General features: G+C 48.4%; 2 long non-coding RNA genes across 7 annotated transcripts in view; one reads left to right on the top strand and one right to left on the bottom strand.

Moving 5' to 3' along the window:
• Window positions 1-455: 455 nt before the first annotated feature.
• The window catches only part of LOC117220074 (uncharacterized), a 292,358-nt gene continuing 269,755 nt past the window's right edge, over window positions 456-23,058 (top strand). For 3 of the 6 annotated variants that reach the window (XR_013034291.1, XR_013034295.1, XR_013034293.1), the window contains exon 1: window positions 460-1,146. This is a non-coding gene — a long non-coding RNA (uncharacterized LOC117220074). Of the gene's footprint in view, window positions 1,147-23,058 lie in introns of all 6 variants that reach the window. The other 3 variants (XR_013034290.1, XR_013034294.1, XR_013034292.1) reach the window with 2 other exon arrangements.
• Window positions 16,707-19,764, bottom strand: LOC143260148 (uncharacterized). The gene is made up of 2 exons (XR_013034258.1): window positions 18,848-19,764; window positions 16,707-18,249 (listed from the first exon to the last, which is right to left on the bottom strand). It is a non-coding gene; the product is annotated as an uncharacterized LOC143260148 (long non-coding RNA).

The following is a 23,058-nucleotide window of genomic DNA, read 5'->3' as shown; positions in this document are numbered from 1 at the left end:
ACGACGCAGCTGTGTCAGAGGACCCTGAAATCGTCCAGGTTGCATGAATTGCTCGCGAGGAAGAAGAACACGCGGAGTCGCGACGTCCGGCGGAACGAATCGTGGACAGATACGTCCCTGGGGCCCCGCGAGGTGAACACGGCCTTGCTGCGAGAGGGGTACGTGTCGGCTGGACAGGGTTGGTGGGACGAAGAGGCGATCCGGTGGTGCAGTGTCGGTAGCGGTGTCGGTTACGATGACGGGGGCGGAGAGGGGCCGAGGATCAGCTCGGCTCGGCGAGCGGCTCGACGCGGAGCGGAGCGGACGAAGCGGAGGAAGCGGTGGCAGCGGAGGAGGGGAAAGGCGCGGGTTCGGGACGTTCGAGGGAACGGCGTGCGGCAGCGGCAGCGGCGGCGGAGCGGGCGAGGGAGGGGCGGCGGTGGCAGGGGTGTAGCTACTTACCATACTCCCAGTATACCAAAGTCCCGCGGCCGACTCGCTCCGCGGCAGATAGCAGTCGCTAGCACACCACGCTTCTCGCCGCCGCTCGGGGAAACACGAGCGGAGAGTTTTCGGCCGGCTCGACCGCGGGAAAAGGGAGGAAATCCTGGCGAACGTGGCGCGGCACGCGTGCCATCTCGGGGCAGGAAACAAGAGCGCGGCGCTCTCCTGTCCGTCGCGGCCGCGGCCGCGGCGCAGCGCGTCGCGAGCGGATTCGGCGAGCGGGAGGGTCGCGAGAGGACGCGATGCGACGAGCGAGAGGAGACCGCGAGTGCCGGACCACGACCGCTGCCACGACCACGACCACGGCCGCGCGACCTGCTGCACCACCCCGGAGCGGAGAGGAGCGGCGAGACGCGGTTCCGCGTTTCGTGCGGTTCCGGTCACGTCGGTCACGTGGTCGCCGATCTCTCCTGCCCCCCCACCTCCGCCACCGACGGATCCCCTAGGTGAGCTTTCCCACCGGGAACGGGGGAGGGAGTGTCAACGGCAGGTCGACGGGTGGGGGCGGGATCGTGACGAGGAGAGGCGGGAAGAGTGAGACGGAAACAACGAGGAGTCAAGCGAACCACCGGCGAAAGAGGAACGAGGAAGGAAAAGAGGAGGCGGAGGCGGACGTATGACGACGAGGAGGATATCGAGGCTCGACGGTCACGACCACGTGGGGTAAGTGGACGGGAACGCGTTTTCGTAGATCTTTTTCTTTCGCGACGTCGCCAGGTGGTGGTGGTGTGGTGCCGATCGTGCAACCTTCGTGGACCGATCCTGAAGTGGATCGCCGATGATTCGATGCATTTAACCCCTTGACTTATGATTTATTTCACTGACACATTTTGTGTCGCGATGTATTGAAGTAGACGTTTCTCTAGAATTTATTGGATTTACATGCAGGACAATCGATAAAGTAGTCCGCTCTAATTATTGTTATAATTTACATTAACAGTTTCCTTAACTGAAACTGTTTCGCATTTGTCAGACTTTTTAGGGTTACGATTTCACAGTGAACGTGTTAGAGCGTTAGAGCGTAGCGTCGATATCTAATCAATCCGGCCCGAAATTGCCATCACGAGTCTGGCTACAGATTGCAACGGTTCGATGCAGTTTGTCACTGACATGTTTGTAATAATCGATGACGGCCCCTGCAAATAGAAACGAGGAGGTGTTCCTCGACGAACGACCAAGGCGTCCCATCGCGGTATAAATCCTGCTGGCAAGCAATGAAATCCGGCCGCGAAATAAGAGCCGAAAAGAGCGACGATTCCCTCGAATCGAGACGAGAGAAAACAAACGAGGGACCATAGATTATGGGCGGGAGCGGGCAATATGCGAGCCAACGGAAGGCCGTTGCCGGGCCTCGAATCATCGGTTGGCAGCGTCTGCGGACGGGTCCTCGGGCGGACTTAAATCGTGCGGTTGGCACGCGGGCTAATTGGTCGTATCTCGCGTTAGCCGGCGTGCTTTATCGCGTCATCCGTAGCCGGCTGAAAAGAATTCGCGCTCGCCCGTTCCAACGGGCCGTTTAATGGCCGCTCGCGGCCTCCGCCGATTTTTCATCGGGCCAGCCCGCCACGTGGCGTCGGAACCACGTGCTCCATCTGCTTCTCCTTTCCTCGCCTAAATTCCTCCGATAAACTCCGCCGTTCGAGCTCGTCTCCGACAAATTCTGGTCCGTCTGGCCGGGGGTGACGGCGCGGTTTTTAATTAACCGGAAAAAAAACGCGGCGGTCGATCGGTCGGGTCGCACGTGCGCCGGCTGGAAATCGATTTTAACGCGAAACCAATCGGACGACACCCAGGGCGAGAGAAGAGGATGGGGGGTATAACTTTATCCTCGCTTAATCGCCTTTTCGATAGGTACGAGCCGATCCCTTTGTTCAGACAATACCTCCACCCTGTCCTCGCTAATGTATGCAGCGTGCCGGCCCCTTCCTTCCACCCCCTCTGACCCTCCCGGCCCCCTCTGGCCACCTCAGTCTCACCCTACCGGTCCCTCGTTTCTCGCGCGATGACTCCGGGGCTCCTAGGTCTCTACCCGAAAGCCACCAAGAGAGAACGAAGGGAGAGACGGAGACCTTGTCTCGTACTCGTTCGCCTTTATTGAATTTTGGGACCGTTCCAGTTGGAACCGAGAGAGCCACCGAGAGAACGAGAGAGAGAGAAAGAGAGGATGGGAGAGAGCCTGGGGGACACGCCGCGGACTCGCACGGAGAAGGGACGAGGAGAGGCGGCGGTCTACGGCGGGTGGAGTGCTAGCCCGGAATTAATTCTCATCCCGGTGCATGGCTTTTTACGATATAACTGCGGTTTGTTAGTCGTTATTCACGACCCGAATTCAATTCCCCGGCAGCCCCCGGCTAGAAATGCGCGCGCGGCTGTCTTTCTTTCGCGGGGGTCGCCGGCGACACGCGTCGCGGGTCAAGACTTTGTTCACCATCGAAGAATCGCCTTACAGACATAACCATGCTGCTGCTGCTGTTGTCTTATCTTTAGGCTGGCATTTTGTCAGCGAAATCTGAGCAGCTTGACATTGCTAGGGAAATTGGTACAGTTCAACTGAACACATAGACGGTTTAAAAATTTTGGATATCTGAAATTCTCCTTCGATATTATCCTTTGTGAGCTTCTATTAAAACTACGAGAAGATCCACGTGCCACTTGATAGTATGCTACTGAAAAATCGACCTAGATCAATGATTTGTCTCTATACAGTCGAAGTAACACAACGTCCAAGCAAAAAAATATTCAACAGCGAATCAGGCTAGATCAAATAACGGATGAACGACAAAATAAAGATCGATGAACGCAGACTTGTCTCTTCTCAGTCAAAGCTGCACAGAATCCAAAGAAGGGTGTGTTCGAGATCGGGCCAGATTCGACGAAGTAACGACTGAACGACAAACCGAATCGATGAAGGGTTGAGCCGGAGGCGAAATCACTGTGTCATCGAACAAAGAGAAAGCCTAGCAAGTAATTGCGAACCGGCAACCTGTTCAATCCCCGCGAATTGAATGTCGAATGGTTTATCCGACACAACTCGCGGCCTGCATCTAGGATCGCATTATCTCTCCCGCGGGGAGATTAGGGCAGGCGTGGCCGTGTTACACAATGCCGCAAACTCGACTGGAGAAACGAAGGGTGGTGCGTCGGTCGGCGAAGGAGCCGGAAAGACGCGAGAAAGAAAGAAGGAAGATCGTGGAAAGAAAGGAGACGGAGGAGGCCCGAGGACAGCCGGGTTGACAGGACACAATATTGCAATAACTTCAATTACGGCGACACGACGGATCGCCGTGGGGTGGGCCGATCCCCTCGACCCGCCGCGACCCTCCCCGACCCGCCGCTCGCTCGTTCCCGTTCCGTCCATTTGTATAGGAGAGTGACACAGACGTCGCGGTCGAATTGGCTGTCGGATCCGAAATGGGGCTACCTTTAAACAAGTGCTTCTTAATAAACCATTGACGCGCGAAACCACCCTCGAAAATTTGCCCCTTGGCGGTCTCGCTCGGCCGGCATTCGCCACCCTCCGCCACCCTCCGCCGCGCTCTTCCACCCCCTCTTTCCTGCGGCTCCTCGTCGCCAGGGGACGCCCAGTCTCCGTTACTTCGTTAAACTCGAAAAGCCAGCCGGTTCTTCCGTCGAGTGCGGCCGCGAACGTAACGAAGCGTTATTCCGTTTTTATTTTCGGCCGAAATTTTGGACAAGAGCCAGACGCGAATAAACTTCGCGCCTCGTTCGCCACCGCGCCCGCATCCCCCCGCCCGGCGAACAGTAAAATACGCTGGCCGTCAGACGATCCGCCATTAATACCGGAAGATTATTCGTCGCTGGATCGCTTTGTTCGAGCTCCTCAGTCTCTAACCTCCCGGCTCCCCTCTTCGCCGCGGCGCTCGAGCTGCTTCAACTTTAATAGATCACCGGGGGATGAAGAAATTCCCAGCTCATCGCGAGTCTACGTCTACACCGAAGGCTTCTCCATATTGATTACAGGAAAATGCCATTTCGTTTTGGCTCGATGAAGTGAATAATGCTCGCGCTTGTTACCGGACGATCTTTGTGCATTCATGGGAAATTCTACCCGATGAAATTCCGAAAAATTGTTACAGAGCTGAACATCGGTTTAATCATTCTCCGGGACGCGAACCGTGGCCTGGTTCCATTGATTGGTCCGCAGATATATTAATTCGTTGAACTACCCGCTGGACCGTCCAATTTTGTGAAATTGTAAAAATTCTCACATCCTTATTTTGGATAAGGTGCGGTGCATTGCATTGGAGCAATTTTCATTGGGTCGACTATTTATTAGTCATGCATTGTTCTATAACTGATGATATTTTTCTGATAGCTTTGAAATCTTATGCTGGCAGAAGTTCTGTTCTTTGTTGGTAAAATAATAAACCAAGTGCTTCTGTGCCACCCTTAACAACTTACAAAACGACATTTTTTAAAAAAACGAAATTACTTTCCGAGCAACCCGTCACATTATCAACGCTTCCATTTAATGAATCACTAAAATTTTCGGAACTGTACAAATAGCTAGATTCCGTTTCAATGCATAAAATAAAAAGTCATACAGAAATATTCTAAGTCGGAAGAAACGTCTCGGTTTCGCAGTTCAAAAATCGGGTTTAATACTTGCAGTACCGACCTCTGAATTTTGAGGATCTTCTGGGATTTAGAAACGGATCCGCGGGTTTAAAACACTCCGGACACAATGGCGACGGAAATTTCAAAATTTGAAAGGCGGCGATAACTTATCGACCGTGCGACGCGTCGTCCGAAGCGTGGAAAAATCGTGCGGAGCCTTTTGCCCCGCGGGCTAAGGGTATTTCGGTGGGGTGGGCACGCACCCCTCTTCGCTCTCGCCCGACCCACTCGAAATTTCGCTCGGCCAGCGCTTTTTTCAACATTTATTTGACAGCTGTCGTCCGCAGTGCGTGCGCGTTTACCTATCGCGCTCGCCTCCCCTCGCGCTGGAACAGGGGTGGTTTCTCGAGACAAATATCGGCCGCCTTCGACTCCAAAGATTTACGGCCCTGCTCCCGGTAATTGCTTCGCGTCTTCCGCGGCGAGGTCGCGTGACCCGCGGTTATCCTTTCCGCGGCAATCGGAAACGAAAACGGATCGGCGTAAATCCCTCGCTGCGGAAAACGAGTCTTTCTTCTTTCCATTCTTACGTCCGCGGGAAAGAGAATTCTTCCTCTTTTAAATCCTGTGCGAACACAATCTAAGAAGTTTCAGATGCATGCCGTTTAATTCTTCTTTAAACGAAATTCCAGAAAGCATTATTTTTTTTAACACTTTGCCGTACCTGATGCTCCGGTACGTTCTTGCAGAGCACTGAGCATTGTTGCACGTAGATCATTTTATGTACAAATTTATTAAGAATCGTATAAAAAAGTAATTTTAACGACAACCCTTGTAGTTGGTTCTTCATGATTCTTTTTCTTTGACTAAAATTTTAAGGCGTAAAATTTTACTCGGTCTCGGTAAATCTAAATGTCCATTTACAAAAATGCGGTCATCGTTTCCTAGTAATGGTCCTTTAAATGGAAGCGGCAAAGGGTTAAGAATTTGATGGAAGCGTATTACTCACTCAGTTGGATTTAAAGTTTGTCAAAACTTTTCAATTTTTTAAAAGATCTTATAAGAAATATCAAATCTACGTCTAATGAGATCTTGCAAGTCTTCTATGTATAAATATAGTAAACGACTGCGAATAGCAACCCACACAGGCACCTGTACCGAGATCCGTTTTTCCAACGAGTCATGCAGATTCGAAGTTGAACGATCGAACACAAACAGTTCCGAATGAAGAAGAAGAAGAAGATAGACTCGTCCGATAGCAAGCGAAACAATAAAGCGAACCTCGCGTAGAATCATCGGAAGGGCGCGTGCCATGAAGTAGCAAAAAATAATTATTTCCAGTAATCGTTTACGACTCGAATTACGCCTTTTGTTCGAGGAAAAGCTTGGCACCGCTTTTCCAACACTCTCGACAATTTCGCAGATCGCGGGTCGCACGTTCCGCGCAAGCCTGGCGCGGTTCGCCACGCTTGTAGGATCGACGAGGCGGCTCGATAAGGCCTCGCGAGGGTGGACTGGGTTTGATCGCGGAAGCGCGATTTGTCGCGAATTCTAGGCGTTCAACTGTCACGTAAAGCTCCGTCACGCGACCGCGGAAAGTATCAACGACATGCCCGGCACCGGTTTAATTACCGCGGGGCGAAGGGGTCCGCGGGGGTGCGTGCGCGTAATGCCTCGGCTCGTCGCGGGGCACGCGAAAAATAGCCGCGAAATAGCGCGGCGACACGACACTTTTCCACTTTGGTTATCCGTCGCATCGGAACCGCTGATATCTTAATTCCGCTTACGGGACCGATTAGCCGGCCGCGGATGCCGGTTCACGCTCGGCGAGTTTCTCACGGCTGCGTGACCGGCGCTTCGATCCCTCCTCTTCCCTCCTCGCCGCCCTCCGCGCCGCCCTCCTCTGTATTCCAGCGGTGCAGCGGTATTTCTGCCAGTCGATTTTCCCCGGAAGTGAATCTCGTTGCCCGCGATCCGACCGGCCGAAACTCGATTTCGGTGAAGGAGAAACCGGCGCGGCTCGCGGCCACGTCGGATTCCGAAGGCCGGCCGCTCTGCGACTTCTTTCCCGGGGAAAAAAGAGAAAACGACGCGGATACGAGAGCGGTGCTCGCGAGGAGAACGTGTGCGTTCGTTCGCCGTGCGTGTCGCAGCTCGCGGCGCAAGGAACGCGGTGCAGCGCGGTGCAGCGCGGAGCGGCGGCGTCCGAGAGCCTGAGAACTTCGTCAATTAGAGGGAACAATTAGTCGGCGTGGCCGCGATCGAACGCGACCGAGCCAGCTCGCACGGACGATAGGCAATAAGCAATAACGGGCCGGCGTGGCGCGGCGAGCCGATCGGTCGCCGGACCTGTCGCCGCAGAGCCGATCGGCGAGCATGATCGCGCGTCCCTTTCAGAGACGTTTCCCGCGTCGTGTCGCGTCGTGTCGCCGCCGAGCGTTGCACAACATTTTTTCGATCCTCTCGACCGATCCAGCATAAATCCTGACGGTTGCACAAATAATAACTGGTCTGAAACGGTAACGATCTGCCGCGCCGATCTGTGACGAAACCGCCGCCGCGTCGGCCTTCCTTCGCCGAGGCAATCGGCGCACGGTTCTAACATCGGATGAGAGTATCTGTGGTTTTATCAGACTAGAAAGAAATATCAAATGTTTCCGATTTTCTACGATTTTTATTACACGTGGATGAATGAAGAAAATTCGCAATGTAATAATTATAAAGAATCTGATATCGGACATTTTTGTTCGCTCAGTAATTCCAGCGGTAACGTACGCGCGTTTTTAACATATTTTCCAATAATTTTCAATGTGGAAATCTTCTGTTTTGAGTGTTGCGTTCGCAATAATTCTAATTGGATTCACAGTGACAATGATCGTCCCGATAATTTTCACAGAGTTGAAACAACTCGATTTATATGGAAGTAAACATCTCAGTAATATGTTTCACGTCTCAGAAATTTGTGTTTCGTTTGTTAAACTATAAGTTTCATTTTCTAACTCAAAACAAATGTATAGCTGCTACACTCATTTATAGCTTAACATAATAGCATAATCAAAATCAAATTTATCGAGTTCTCAAAATATACAATACAACGAAACATGTTTTACATGTCCAGCAAGTTTCCTTATTTCTTTATCTTCTTGTCCTTGATTAAATGTGACGACCCGTGCACGTAATTCCAGTGCAAGAGGTTAACCCTTTGCACCCGAAGTTATTATAACTCTAAATCCAAGAAATTTGTTCTGACTTACAATCTGTCCATTTGATGTGATTTATTGGATTTTACGCGATTTTATGCGTGATTTATTGAGGCTACTGGCTCGTACAATATTTACACTGTCAACAGTTTCCGAGATGTGAACAAATTTGATAACGCCAAAATGATTTTGAAACATGGTATAGAAATTTTGACACCTCAAAGTCGCGATTCGAAAGATTACATTGGGCCAGAGGATGAAAAGTAGAGGATGGTTGCAGCGTTAATTTTCGATCGGAATCGGTCCGCGGACCTCCATCTTGGTTCCCGAGCTTGACTCCCGGTAATAAGCTTTAGTTTCGCCGTTCGATTTGCAATTCAATCCGAGGAGGTCGCGCGGCCGACGCGACAGGTAGGAGTCGCGCAGTCTCAGCGATCCTCGGGCCTCATCGAATCTTCAATTACCGAGGCAGCGATGTCTCCGATTTTTCTGACGCTCAGTGTCGGCGGGACCGACGCGGCGCGGCGCGGCGCGGCGGCGTTCGATAAAAATCGCGGGGAATGTCTCTCGCTGGAGCCTACTTTCCCGAGCGTCTCGCGTTCCGTTCGGCCGTTCGGTGGCCGTTCCGTTCCCGTTCTCGTTCCCGCTCGGCTCGCGGAGGATTCCTTCGATCAGTCAGCGCCGGACACCGGACTGTCAGCCGAAGAAAAACCCGACTGCCAGGCTCGGTCTCGCGTACGTGAGTTACGTGACGCTCGATCGCCTGTCGATTTATCGCGATCGTACGACGCGTACACCCGACAACCGGATGCGAGATTCGTTCCTGCCGATCCGTGCGACGCGACGGACCCGCGACGTTACGTGATCCGACGTGACGTGACGTGACGTTGGTTCTGCTGCCTCTGCTGCTACTTCTGCTTCGGATCGGATACGGCTCGACGAGGCCAGACGAGGCCAGACGAGACCAGACGCGACGATCTCCTCCGCTTTTGTTGCCAGCGATCTTCTTTTCTTCCGCCGTTCGCCGCTCCGCGATCGGCCACCGATAACCCCGCACGCGAAATTCTAATCGTTTTTCCAGAGAGCTCTTCAGCGCCGCGAAAATGCCGAGGTTTCTTCGTTCCTCGTCCTCCACAATACTCCTTCTTAACCCCCGAGCAGCGAACTGCTGTTACGATTGCACAGGCGACGACGCTCGGATGCATTTAGGCGGTACTTTGTGTTCAAACGTATCTTTCGAAGGAATTTCGTCTAGAATCGATGATATTTCTAGTTTATTAAGAGTACGGCACTCAAGTGATCTTAACAGCATGCTGGATGAAAGTGCACTGAGATTTCTGTGATTCAACGATTAACACTTCTAGACACGTTATTTTTTTCTATAGACTCTAATGAAGCACATAAAATCTTAAATTCATTGTCACATACTATAATGGATAGTCCAGTATCAATATTTATACTCTGGGTCCAAATGGACCCGAGCTTCGCAGTTCAAGCGGTAACGTTCACGTTTTTCTGAAGAACATATTGTGTCCGCAAATTGCTAAACCGTTTACGAAACGATGCTTTTAGAGACGAGGACAAAATGCGCCGCCTGTTTCTCGATTCTTTATGCATTCGTAAGTAATTAAATCAATCGTCAGTTGCAACACTAATGAACTGATCTTGGACATTTATATCTGTCACTAATTATCTAATTTCCCAACGTGCACTAATTCAATTCACAACGTAATAAACCTATGCATATCGAGTCGTTTGCTACCAAAAAAAGCTCTATGCCGAGACACTAATAAAACAGCGGTCCACCAGAGAACACTGTCTTACCAAGGAAATTAAAAGCCGGATTAAAATATGGCGTTTTATGACGGACTAGAAAACCTCTTTGGACGGCTGGCGCAGATGCTAATTAAACTATCATGGCGAGACATGCGCCGTAATCGTTGCAGCGCATCGGGACGTAAAGTTTGCGCTTTCGTTTGGTCTGGGTCGGTTCTAAATTAGGTCTGGATCGCGTGTCGCAGTCTGGATGGTCTTGTCCGCCTCCATTACATTGTAGCCGGGGTCTGGTTCCCGTGTTTCGCGGGCCGACGATAAAGACGGCACCGTTTTGCAGCGGTGTCCTGGCTCGGGGCAGTGGCAGGAAGCTCCGAAACACGATCGTCCGGGGCTGGTATCGCAAAAAGGAGAGGCACGCCTGCAATTTTCGGGACGGTCGCGAAATAATGATGATCTTTATCCCTAATGAAATTAGTGCTGCTCCTCCGTGGACCGCAGGAATAGACGTCGTACCGTGAAATTACTGTAATAGGCCGGCGAGACCCGTAGATCTCTCCGGACTCGTTCTACACGAACCCCGAAACACCAGCCACCAAGGAGGAACCCAGGAGGATGAGACGAGAGGAGAAGAGGAGAGGAGAGCGAAGAAGAAGAAGAAGAAGAGCGCGGCTCGTTTCCCGTATATTTTTGCGTTGATTTCGCGGCGCTGCGCTGGCCGGATCGGTCCGGCCCGATGATCCTCCGCAGCTAACGCGGAACGATCCCCTGGCCTATTTAAGGAGAACACCTAAATATAGTTCGGTTTTTTCCAGCGGAATGTGAAATTATGGTCGTAAAGAAGCGGGGGCAAATTAGACGGGGATCCAACCCTCCGGGCGTCTTCCGATCCTCCACGAAACTCCCGTGCCGCTCGAGTTGCGAGGTAGCACCGCCCCGAACCCTCAAACACTCGATCCTGTAACGTACCGAACTCTCCCGAGTGCTGTGTCTATGCACTCGATCGAAATTCACAGAGATTGCTCCGTGGGGTACTGGCCCGGCGCCACCGGAAACGAGAGCCGCGAAACCTCGTCCACTTCGAACGCTCTACGCGCCTAGAAACGAGCTGGATAGTTTTCTAGTTGAACGCGCAGAGCGCTGCTTCTTTCTTTCGCGCCACTTGCTCCCGATCGTTGGAGGACGGACTACGTGCTCTCGAAAGAAAGAGAAGGTGCAATCTGAACGCTGCGATCCTATTCTAATGAGAAGAGCAAAGTTCATAAAGTAAAAGAATGCTGTGGAGCTTCAGAGTTAGTCTAGGATGAACGTGAGCACTGAGAGCAACAAAACCACGCCTATGACAGCTCATCTGACTGATACTTAACTATAACTAAATTCTTACCGAGGTTTGAATCCTAATTTTAATCAAAACAATACAAATTGGAGAATCGTTATGTTCTTCCCGTAAAATATTTAGAATCTAGACCGTACAGAGACATCGATTTCCCTATTGGATACTGCACTGGTCAACGTCAAGAGCACCGAAGCCACGCCTACTTAAGGCCAGCCACGCCTTCTCTGCAGAGAAAAATCAAGATAAGCCTTCTTATCGTCGTTCGTTCTGAAGCATCGCTCCTAGATCCGACCTAGAAGGTTTGTAGCGTTTCTAGATCGTCGGGTATCGATCCCGCGACCAACAAGATTTCCTTTTGCACCTGCCCGAGCAGCCTGTCGAACGCCATTACCCGGGGAACCGATTTGCGGGGCTCGTCGACGTCCCGTGGCCCCGCGACGACACCATCGGGACCCGCAGCAGCCCCCCGAGCTCGTTCTGACGGAAACAATTGCTGCCGCGGGGCATCATTTACATCATAAGCAATCATAATGATCGAATTTTCGGCGAACGACGATGATCCAACGAGTGGAACGAGGGGAGCCAATTCAGAAGTGGGTACCCACTTACCCAGCCGTACGAACGAACGAACGAACGAACGAACGAACTGAACTGTGTGTGCTCGCGAGAGGAAGAGGGTCTCCTGACCCTCCTCCACCTCTTACAACCCCATAGCTTCGGGCTACCTGCGCCCGTTTACTCGAGCCGCCAGAAACCCCCCTGGTTTCTCCAACCAGGCACAATCGCTTCCAATAAAAATCGCTTCCACTCTTTCTGCTGGCAATAGGCTATGAGAAGACTAGTGAAACATTAAGCAGACTGTCTATAATTTTCGCCCGGGGCAGAACTGACCTTTGAGAAGGTCCGCGAAGATTCCAAGCTAGCTTTGGCCACGACTAAATTGTGGATTTTAAGCATTTATGCTAAGATTGACCATGTGTCGTTTGTCACTGAGTCTGTCGAGATCTGAGAGTGACCAACGCGTGTTTTGTTATATTAATGATAAGACTAATTTCAATTTTCGACATTTTTATTATAATGTAAGCTTGAATAAAGCAGTTCGTTCAATCGTTTCTCCAATTTTTCAACAGCTTAGGAATAAATTATTCGAGACCAGCATGATCAGTGTTAACCAAGTTACTGTGATTATATGTTTGATTTTCTTTATATTTTCTTATATAAATACGACACTTTCATAAAATATATACTTTATCCCCAGCGCTCCACGCGTTTCTCGAGTACTACTTACCAGCAACTCCGACACATTTTTGGAGCAAAGCGCCTGAGATAAAGGAAGTCTTATTTTGAGCGGATAAGATTACACGTCGTTGTGAAAGCGTTTGATTTTATTCATTTTATGTTGCCAAGTATAAAAATGGGCAAAAAATGTTTTAATCGTAATGGTACACACACTAAGCACGTTTCCATTACAAATAACAATTGCCAACGTTGACAAAAACATAGCATCTTCAGTGCAATCATGCTAAAAACATACTACTCCGCAGCAGAACCTTCGGATTTACGGAACAAATGCCGGATGTCTCCATAGCGGAGCCAACGGAGCGCTAAGGGTTAATCAAGAATTTCAAAGTACATATATATCCTTTTGGACCAGTTAGCTTTTGCGAATATACTCGTCACGGTGAAATGGCAACATTTTCTGTTATAACGAGTATACTCGTCGAAAACAGTTAACTGGTTAAAACAGGAGGAAGATTTAACTATTCTATGCGACTTGAAAATATGATTGATCGACGAGAATCTAAATGAATCCAGGCATTGGCAATCGAGTGCTCAGGATGATCCGTTTTCTGAGGGTTCGTGAGAACGATAGAAACTCCCATAGGCTCTTATCGCAGCTCGGCCATAATCGCCGGCGCAAGGATGAGCTCAACGTCCGTTCATCCAGGTAAAAATTCCAGGGCCATTTTGATTCCCGAATTTCCGGCGAGAGAAGGCGCTTCAGGGTTGCGTCCCCGCTGTTTTCCATTCGCGTTTTACCAAAGACGGCAACAGCTCTGTTTTGGGCTTCGGCTCGACGCTCTCTCTCCGTACATACTACGGAGTGCCGGACCTATCAGTATGCGGACCACGAAACGTGGTCTGAGCCTCTGTCCCCTCGACCCCCCCGCTGTTTTCCTTCCTCGTCCCTCCTAGCCGGGCTTCTCTCCTCTCTCCGGCGTGTGCCCTTCTCTCCCTCGTGTCTCTCCTTCTTTCTCTCTCGCGAGCGACTCTCGCCCCTCGCGACTCGTCCTCCTCGTCCCTCCTCGTTCCGCTCGCGTCTTCTGCCCTCTCGTTTCGCCCGCTGCTCGCTCGTGTCCGTCGCGGAACGTAGGCTGTTTCCGAGAGAGAGAGTGTTTCCACCGTAATACCGAAACAGTATTGATTGCAGCCCGCCTAGCTTAGCTCCGCCACCTACTGCGATACAACCGCCTAAACTCGCCTATTTTCGCCGATCGGCGAGCGTCCGCTGCTATCAGCTGTCCTGGAGTCGAAACGTGTCCATTCAACTCTTTCGACAGCTCCGATTCTTGTCCTGGCTCGGCACGTTTCCCGTTTTGACTATCCAGTTGCCAGATGGAGATTGTCAGACCGACTGTCAACTTCGAACTCATAGTTGGACTCGTGATTCTTAGGCTGCCCATTGAGGAGACAGTAGAGAAGCAAGAGGAATTGAAGGAAGTTCTTAGGATCTGCAACAAGGCGGATTTGAATGTTCAGTCTTTTGGTACGGGTACTTTGAGCGATCAAAGTTAGGATACGGGATTTTATACTTTCACTTAGCTTTCCTTCTACGTTCTATTACGATTTGAGACTCGCGTGTTTACAGTTACGGGTCTTTTTAACACTAAACCTACCGCGGTCAAAGTGACCGCTTTCTTATTTTCCAATTCTGCAAAGTTCCGAGACTCTTTCGTGGAAAACGCTTGAATAAGATATATTATTGGGGCAAGTTTTATAATAAAAACTTTACAAATTCGAAATAAATTCGGTCTTCTCACTTTTGTGAAGCAGTACATGCCAGTTAGTATTACTGCTTGGTAGGTTTAGTGTTAAAGACTAGTGGACACACATACACCGCTCGTACGTTCACAATGCAGCACTGATTCTCAGACATTCAGGCCTATTTGCAATGCCTATATACAATGCCTGGTCAAATGTTTGACGATACGGTTGGATTTAGTTTCACCGATTTACGGTTATATGTATATTTCTTCACACTTCTCCTCAACTGTAAATATGTAAATTCCTGTTAAATCTGTGTTTCGTGTACTAGTTACGTTAAAAATTTAAAACAAAATGGATTTGAATCGGTTCCTTCCGTTCGATGTACCTATATTCAAATCGCAAAAATAAATTAACGATTTTACCAATTAACGATGCAACGTCGATGGTGGCATAATAACAAGTACAAACATCAGTGAATTAAATAATACATGTAAAGAAACAATTAACTGGAGAGTTCTATATTTATTCTATAAATCTATATTATTATTATATTATTATATATTGTATATTATATATATTATTATTAATATTATTATTATTATATTATTATATATATATAATTCTATTATTCAATAAATCTATATATTGATTGATTTATTTCTTCGCACTGAGAGTCGACGATCGGTGTACAATAGATGCAACAGCTATAGAAGATCTAATCAGACCCGCAATTATTACCTGATATTCGTTCGATCGTGTCCTCATTTTTCGTTGGTAAATCTTTTTCTACGAGATCGTAGGAAATCTCCAGTGAAATAATCGAACGTGATGAAAATCGTGAAGAGGCAGCAAGGGTTGAAGGCCAAAGAAGCAAGATCGAATGAAAGCTACAGAAGGAAAACGAGGAGCGTCTATCGGGTCGATGATCGGCTTTCGGATCGGTTTGCCGATTGAAACCGGTGCTCGATCAGCCGTTGACGGGTCAGCCGGGAATCGTCGTCGTCGTCGTCGCGGTCCGAAATTGGCTGGAGGACCGTACTAAAGGGTAGTAACGACGTAACAATGACCCGGGTAGCTAGGGTGGACCGTCGCAGCCGCCGGTGACTCGGAGAACGGTGGGAACGGCAATTCCATCTCGGCGAGATGGGGTTGCCCTATCCTGGCTTGCCAGATAATTAGGCCCGGTAATCGAGAGACGCTCGCAGTCCCGAAGTATTACCGGTCTCGACGATTTAATATAGACTGACGGGTCTTCCGCGTATCCCTCGGCGTCGTGATCTCGTCGTTCGCATCCTCGTTGACCTGGCCGTTCGACCGATTACCGCGGCCCATCTTGCAAATCCACCCCCGAAGAGATCTACGGGATCTACTCCAGGACTCTTTCGTCGACGTTCCGGTTGCGGAACATCGGCGTTACGGTTACGGGAGAGAACGCGACGTTCCCTCGATATTTGGCCAGCACGATTTTCCACGGATTCCCATGAAAACAAGGAACTCAGAGTTCAGGAGGTCCCGGCGGGTGACCGGGGTGTTTCTGGGTTCGGCGACATAATGAGGCGGATCGATTGCCCCGGCATTTCCATCACAATGCCGGACACCCCCTGCGCGGCGCGCTATTGATACAGGAATTTCGGAAGAAACGGGGAAAAAGCCGGGGAGCCAGAGGACCTCGGTGTCTCTCATGCAAGAGAGAGAGAGAGAGAGAGAGAGAGAGAGAGAGAGAGAATCGACAGAAGCAGAAAGGAAGAGAACGAGAGAATGACAGAGAGAGAGGGGGAAGAGGGTGGGAGACCGGCACCAGCGGGCTTATTAGTCAGCAATGTGATCTATTTGCCCTGTACTCGCATAAAGAACCTACGTTATTGTGCCACTATGTTACGAAGAAGGGCGTTATTGCCCAATGGGGACCTCCAGTTAGGTCGTACACCACCAACCGGCGGCGACGCGCCGCGTTACGCCGCACGGTTATGGATATCGCTCTCGTTCCTTTGCCTTCTGGTTCCTCTTTCTCCGCCTGGAACGTCGACGGGTCCCCTGCCGGCCTCCGCTAATACGCCGGTAATTTTTTCCCCATTCCGGATATCGCTTTATTATTTCCTGCCACCGTGCCGCGTTACCATTCCCGGCGAATTCCGCGCTCGTGGGAAGGGAACCTCATGAAGTTGCACGGTAGAAGGGAGAACGTGCGACCCGGCGCGACACTCTCCACGTGGAATCGCGGAAATTCGTACGATTAGCACGTTTTTCGGAAACACGAAGTGTGCGGCGTGTTGATAATTCATTCAAGAAGACGACAAGAGATATTTAATGTCTCGATGGATGAAAGTTGATAAATTGTGACATCGCAATTCGATAATTTCATCGGGATTATTTATTTGGATGGACATTTTTAAGTTTCTCTTGATATAATACAGATATTGGGAATTCTATTAGCAAGCTTCCGGTAGACTACAATGATAATATTGGAATTAATCTTTCAAGTTTCACGAATTATCGTCTCCGAGATATAGTTATGCCGAAAACTTGCCGAATGTCAGATTTCGTTATCAATGTATTTATGGTTCTTAGAAGTGAATACTCTTTGTAGTCTCGTAGAAATGACAAAAATTCTATCTATCAAACTTTTATTATACCAAGTATGTACTTCTTGATTACATATATTCAGCAAAATCCCATTAAGGTGTCTCTATAATTTCTCTATAATTGTAACCATAAAAATCTGTAATCAAATAACTCATCAGTGACGGCAATTTTGGCGTTGATCTGTACTTTCATAATAACTGTATAAATAGGATCATTTGGAATGTGAATAATTATTGTAGTTAATTAAATTTTAATTTTGCATTATTTGTACCTTTCAACAGAATAATTTAAGACAATTTAAGACAATTTATTGTCTCATAAACATCTCGAAGCACTATGATTAATTCGCATACTCCTTTTACTCAGTGTTATCTAAAGAGCCCACAAAACAATTCAATATTATTATTATTATAATTATTATTAAACAAATTGTTTTGACTTCGAATTTCTTAGCGTCTCGATCCACTTCTCTATTTTCTGATCCCAACACTGAAGAGTTTTCCGAATCTAATGAACACGGCAGGAAGAGGGGAAGGTGGAGAAGGAGGTGTCGCAGGGCTCGAGTCGATTTTGAAAGCGAAACCCGCGTAGGATCGGAGAAAGCCTCGAGACCTAGGCGCGTTTCGTCGGCCGAGGACGCGTCGAGGCCTCGCAGGGCCATCGATGGGACTCGGCCAGCAGTTTTTCGTGCGTCGAATTTTAAACATGTCGCCCGATGGAACAAAAGTGACGGTATCGACGCGACGGCCACCTTACGCACCCGACGGACCTTCCATCCGTACTTGTCGAGGAAGGTGTACCGGGTACGTGTGTGCACGCGCGCGCGTTCCTCTACCTATCTGAAATCTACGCTGTCTGGCCTCTCGGGAGCGAAGCGTGCAGAGGAAGAGGGTCTGCCATATCTGGAGGAGAGACCGTCATTCCTAACATACACGGTGTCTCGAAACGATCGCCTTCGAGCTCTCTTGGCTTCCATTAGCTGCCATTGCTTCGCTTTCTTCAGCTTCGACCGGCTGGAGATGACTGTCGGATAGATTAACAGTCGGCGTCGTTCCCTGAACCTTTCTGTTCCTCGATCCGATTCGTTGATGTTAACGTTTCATTGATCCTCGGTGCCTCCTAGACTGTGTTATTCTATTGTTCGTACAATCGGTGCTCGTTTAGACATCCTGAAGTTTCGGTATACCTCAGAACCTGGGTCAAATTTAGATAGTTGGTTCAAGAGTCATCCGTCTACTCAGTGTCCAGCAATTCGTTCACATCGATAGCCAATAGCGGATTTTATGCATTTTCGATAAAGATGAATAACTGAAGTGTAGGAAAAGGATTTAAGAATATCGCTACATTATTTCTAGTTTATTTCAATTATTAACCCTTAGCGCTCCACGCGTTTCTCGAGTACTGCCTACCAGCAACTCCGGCACATTTTTGGAGCAAAGCGCCTGAGATAAAGGAAATCTTAATTTTCACGTCCTTGTGAAAACGTTTGATTTTATTCATTTTATGTTATAATATTATAATATAATATATATAATAATATATATATATATATATAATAAATAATAAATAATAAATATTATATATTATACATATATATATATATATATAAATAATAAATAATAAATATTATATATGGAATAAATATATATAATAATATATTAATATTAAGTATAAAAATGGGCAAAAAATGTTTTAATCGTAATGGTACGCACGTTAAGCACGTTTCCATTACAAATAACAATTGCCAACGTCGACAAAAACATAGCATCTTCAGTGTAATCATGCTAAAAACATACTACTCCGCAGTTGAGCCTTCGGATTTACGGAACAAATGACGGATGTCTCCATAGCGGAGCCAATGGAGCGCTAAGGGTTAAAAGAAGGAAGACATTTCCATTTAACTTACGTTTCTTCCAAATAACGCAGACAATTTTTTTTATTGTATTAAAGAACTGATAAACGAGAGTTCGAACAGCGTTCCTGAACATCGCCAACTACAGCTAAATTATTCGACATAAGCAAAGCGATGGAGCAGCGATCATTATTAATTGTTCATAGCGTCGCTGAAAGACTGTCACGACCGACCAAAGTTATTTCGCTCTGCACACCGGGAGTCTCCTCTCCGCCTCCCATACATTGTCTCCGCCAGGAAAAAAGATTGTCAGTTAAAAACTCGTCGTGGATGCGACAGGGCTTTATAATTGCCACGTAACGAGGCTCGCCGAAGATTAAATAACAGCGATCGGCCGGAGCCTGCTGCGCCATCGGACAACACCTCGCGATCGCGACTAACGAAAAAACGCATCGACCGACTCTAAGGACTTCATAATTCGCGACGGATCGGTAACGAGCTCGGTATCGCGCCGAGCATTCCGCTCGAGCTTTTGCCGGCTATGTTTTGCGCAACGCCGATCGAACAATGTTCAGATTTCCAGAGTTGGCTCGTGGAAGAACGTAGTGTCGATCGTGAGACGCGACCGACGTAGATCCGATCGATGCGCTGGAACGCGATCTACTGTCTTTCCTCGATCGTCTTATTCTACTTAAACCTCTCGTCGAATCGTTTGTCTCGCTGGAGTAGATCAACCAATGAAACGTATCGTCGGATTGCGAGTGCACAACAGCGGCACGTTCGAACGTTTCTGTTGCATGCGTGTTCCAACGGTTTTGAACCGTAAGAATTTGTAACGTCGAACATGATTTTTATCTTCGTTGAAATATGGAAGAATTTTCGATAATTTGTTCAACGATGTGTTACAGCAATTCTCTGAAGATCGGTACGAATACAGTAATTTCTCCCTAATTCGCGCTTAGATTGCGCACGAAAATGGACAATTTGGGAAGTGAAGATACGAATATTCGAGCCTTGCGGCTCATTTTTGTAATTGTTGACAATTGGTAAGTATAAAAACGAGCCGTAAGTCTGGAACAAACGTATCTCCTCTCCCAAAATTGTTCATTTTTGTGCAGAATATAAGCGCGAATTAGGGAGAATTTACTGTACTTCGTTGGTCAAAGTATCGTTAAGTAATTAAACATCGCGAGGGAAAAACCTAAACGGTTAATTTATTCGCGCATCTTATCGCGAAGTCTACACGTCACTTTCGACCTGATCCTGTCCCAACGCTCGGCAAAAACTTTTGTTTTTCTATGATACGAGAGCCAGCACATAATTCAACGATAAGTATGCTAATCGTAATTGTCATTCTCGAGTCCTTCGTAATCGATCAAACTGAAAAGTGATAATCGGTCGCAATAAATATCCAACCTTCGTGTAACAATTCTCGAAAGCAGTCTGAATCATCGATTGTCAACAACTATAAAAATAAGGCTCGAATAATCGTATCTCCCCTTCCCAAATTCTCTATTTTCGTGCGCAATCTGAGCGCAAATTAGGGAGAAATTACTGTAATCAGATACTTTTTAGCACGTTGAACGCCACGTCACCCATGTCTGGGTGACGGCTGTTTTCGCAGTCTTGTACTAACAAATTGTACTTATTGTATGTGCGCGATGTTTCCAAATGAAATTAAGTTTAATGAAGTCGCTGGTTGCCTTTACGTACACTTTAATAATATTACAGCTATGGTCTTAGCGATGCGTTATCTGCGTTCTTAGAGTTCTACGAGTTCTAACAGTTCTGGTGGTTCTAACGATTCTGGTGGTTCTGACAATTCTGGTGGTTCTAACGATTCTGGTGGTTCTAGCCGTTCTGGTGGTTCTAACGATTCTGTCTAACGTTCTAGGTGCCTTTTCGCTTGTCGCCTCGGTTTTTTTGTTGATTGGTGTATGATGGGTTTTGGTAGAGGAAATGAAGCGTTTTTGATTGGAGATGGGTGTGTCGGAAGGAACTTGAGGAGTGGGAAACTGTTCGAAAGTTCGGGTTGTAAATTTTCCGTTTTGGGAAATATGGAATTTATGAGTCGTGTCGTCCGTTCGTCGGGTCGAAGGGTATTTTCGTTTGGGTGCATTTTTTAGTGTCGCAGGTATATCGCTTAATTGCTCAAGGGATGGCCAGGGTCGTTTGACCTTCGGTGTTGCTGTCGCAACACTTATATTTAAATTTGTTTCAAAAATATTATAACATTTTATTAGTTATGATGGAATTCGTTAAAATATTGTAAACATAATTGGGCTAACTCTGGACACTCGGGACAATACGTTATAGTTGTTTGTAAATTTTCTTTTTTACTTCGTCACGCCGGGAGAAGCTCTACAGATTCACGCTGGGCGTTCAACGGATTAAAGATTAATTGTTCGATTGTTACGATACAATTAAGAAAGTACTTGTTACGTTGCAAGTAAGAATGCACTCGTTACGTCACAAGTAAGAATGTACTCGTTACGTCACAAGTAAGAATGTACTCGTTACGTCGCAAGTAAAAAAGTTACTCGTTACGATAACAATTATAAAGTACTTGTTGCATACTTTTTAACCAGACCGACTGCATAGTTATGTACTTTTTTAGCGATAATTGTTACGATATGACGATTAAGGAAGTTCTAGTTAGATACTTCTCTTACCGGACCGACTGTACAGTTCCAGACGATAATTGTTACGATAACAATTACAAAGTACCTGTTATGTACTTTGAAACCGGACTGACTATAAAAATCGGCTGAAATGGTCACCGACGTTGATCGCGAGTGATTGCAATAGACACCCAGCGCAGCCGCCGGTGCACCGCAGATCCTTTTTCCGGAAGACCACAATTTCCAGCGTGCACGACCAGTTTGAGCTTGTTTTTCGATTAGCCGGGGAGGTTTCAGGGACGGTCGGGCCGCGCGATCGCCGCTGATAGAGCGACGATACCGCTTCCATTCTCGACACCGTGGCGGTACGGCATTGTCGGTTTTGGTCGGTCGGCGGGCATTGTTTAGCATCCCGCGGATTCATCGGCGTCTGACTCACGCGATCGGCTTCCGTCCGATCGGATCGGGCCGTCACCGTGGCCTCTGGTTTTGGCGATGTGTAGAATCGCGTCGTCGATGGACGAGCCAAACTTCGAGCGTTTCCTCCGGTTTCGCAACGAGGGGGTTCGTGGAACTCGGCTGTTAACAAACACATTGTCTGGCTAACGGTAAAGATTGTTCCCTTTGGCTGGCCGTTTCTCGGGTGCAGTTCACGAAAAGATGCAAGCAGCGGATTCCTGCTCGTCGCTCGCGGATGAGGAAAGAATTCTGGAAATCTCGGAGCGGTTTTCGGGAACGGGAGGCGGGGAGGCGGGGTGGCGGTCTCGAAAAAGAGAAACGCGAAAGAGAAGCGTCAGATTTTGGACGAGCGTGTGCCTATCGATCGTGGAGGACCTTGATGCGCCGTATCGTTCCGTGCGGCGCGGCGTCCGTACGGTCGGTCGGTCGGTCGGTCTCATGCTGGAAGCTTTGTCACTCGAAGCACGTACTCGGGGCAAGGACCGACGCCGCAAGCTCTCCTCTCCCTCTCTCGTTCTCTCTCTCTCTCTCTCTCTCTATCGCTCTCTCTATCTTTCTATCTCTGTCTCTCCCGCTTTCTCTCGCTTTCTGGCCTCTCCTCCCCCGGCGAGAGGCTCTCTTTCTTGCTCGCTCTTATCGCCCTACCTTTCTAACAACGCGCCATTGTGTTCCGCCACGCTGGAACCCTGTATATTCCTTCACGCTATGGATTTTCCGAAAGCGTTTCGCTGCTTCGCGGGCACGCCGCGCCGCCTCGCCCTTTTTCCTCGGCATCCACCAGCCATTCGACGCTCGGCCGGGAGAATCGTGCGGAAAATGTCATCGGGAGCGCTGAAAGCCGTCACCCTGGGCCCCCGGAACGTCTCCGTCGACGAGGAAAAGAAATAGACCGACGGAAACGGTTACGTACCGACCGATGTGCTCCTTGTTACGCGTCGACGAGCTACGACGCGGTTATTCCATTAACACGCTCGCCGCCTCGGCCGCATCTGGCTGACACAATTCTTATCCACGTTTAAATGTTAATTGCAGTGTACAAATCGTTCTTTCGTACAGCATTGCGAGTAGTACAGGACCTCCTGTTCTGGTCCTTGTCGACGTTTAAACATTACGGTAGAACTCTATTTATACGAACCCTGCGGGAGACAACCAGTTCGTAGAACCGGGCAGGTTCATGTTAAAGGA

The sequence above is a fragment of the Megalopta genalis genome, chromosome 10 (assembly GCF_051020955.1).
Source record: "Megalopta genalis isolate 19385.01 chromosome 10, iyMegGena1_principal, whole genome shotgun sequence".
NCBI lineage: Eukaryota > Metazoa > Arthropoda > Insecta > Hymenoptera > Halictidae > Megalopta > Megalopta genalis.
Note: the sequence above shows the minus strand (reverse complement) of the source record. Positions and strands in the feature narration are given on the sequence as shown.